The sequence below is a fragment of the Propithecus coquereli genome, unplaced genomic scaffold, assembly GCF_000956105.1.
Source record: "Propithecus coquereli isolate 6110/MARCELLA unplaced genomic scaffold, Pcoq_1.0 Scaffold11, whole genome shotgun sequence".
NCBI lineage: Eukaryota > Metazoa > Chordata > Mammalia > Primates > Indriidae > Propithecus > Propithecus coquereli.
Window position 1 is genome coordinate 5,766,838 of NW_012134969.1, and position 1,701 is coordinate 5,768,538.

The following is a 1,701-nucleotide window of genomic DNA, read 5'->3' on the forward strand; positions in this document are numbered from 1 at the left end:
TATGAGTTCTGCTTGCATATTTATACTAATTCATTGTCTCTGACTCCAATTCTAAAAGCAAGATTAGCATGCATGATTTGGCCTAACTGCTCCTGTCATTGGTGAAGTAATCAGGAACTGACAGATGTGTGTGTGTGGGCACTGCTTTCTGGGATGTCAGCAACACTGCTGAGAAGCAGAAGTGGATTTGGATTCCTCAATGTCTCAGGATAATAATAACTTTCCCTTTCCTTCTAGGACTCACAATTTGACCCTACCCTCTCCTTTTGATGATGCGAGACCTCATATTGCTTTACCAAGACATTCATATTAAAACTCTTGCCCATAAAGGAAGTGGAATTATTTCCACATATTGAGACTGAAGAATAGGAAGTGAGACCATTCTTTTGGTCACTGAGCAAATCAAGCCAGGACGAGTCCTTAGCAGCACTGTAGGACCCGTGAGCGCTCATTGCTCAAAGGAGGTAAAAAGAACACATGTAATTATTCTCCTTCCAGTGAATTCTCTGAGTGAAATTTTCAAATATCATGTGTGGGTGCTAGTCACATGCTTACACAGGTATAATACTAGGCTATAGCTCAGATTTTTCTAGTGGCATTTATGCTGGAGCCAGATGTTGTTATAAAAATATAATGAAAAGAATAGGTAGTAGAACTAATTAGAAGTAACTAATCATTTCACTAGTGAGTGAGTTAAAAAAATTGTGTATAGGCTTGGAGAAATGTTCTTGAAATTTATGAAGCTGAAATTTTTTTTGTTAAAAACAAATTTATTTTGCAAAATCTTATTTAGGGCAGTGGAAAAATCAGACTCCAGATAATCAGGCAGCATTATCGATAGCTTTGTTTGGTAGAAGTGAATAAAAGAAAGGATATCAAGATAGACATACATGTGAAGGTAGAAGAAAGGACGTCAAGGCAGCAGTCTCCCATTGAGCCATTCCCCACTTTCTGCTACAACATTAATAAAGAGCAGAACTAACAAAAATATACTGGCCACTAATGAGATAATTTATTAACAATATCTTGTGAGAAATTCCTCTAAAAACAGGATCCATGGCACTGAATAATTGACTCATAATTATTTTCAATTGATAATTGACACATTCTGTGCCATGTAAAACATGGCAAACCTACAATTATAAAAGGGAGTTAAAAATTTGCTTTATTTCTCTCCCACTGTCAGACTCAAAACATTCAGGGCCTGTAACTGGAAAATTGGACTGCGGTGGGGATACTGATTTTCTGGTTCAGCCAGAACATCTCTGTACACCACCTATCTTAACTAAACTGAATGGTTTAGGGGGATTCAAATCCTGTGGGATTTAATCCTTTTAGAAAAAGAGTGTCTGTCCTGGGACCTTACTAGTTGAAGTTTTTGGTCCTCACCTTGGTGCCCTTCCTTGAATTTTTTCTCTTTTTTCCTTCTGTAAACTGACGTGGTCTCATGGGTCCTCGTTCTGAAATTCTAAGCAAGGGAACTCAGTTTGGGTTAGGTGAATGTCTCTGTTTCGATTTGCTTAATTAAGGGAGCAGAGGCAGTATGGTACAGTGGAGCAGCAAGTATTGAGAGTGAAAGAGTCGCACAAAAGGGATGTGCCCTCAATAGATACTCCAAAATGTGTCTGCTTCAGGACTGTAGTTTTTCAACATTCTGCTAGTTAAGTTAGAGACAGGGCACTGGTGGTTTATAAAAAAAAA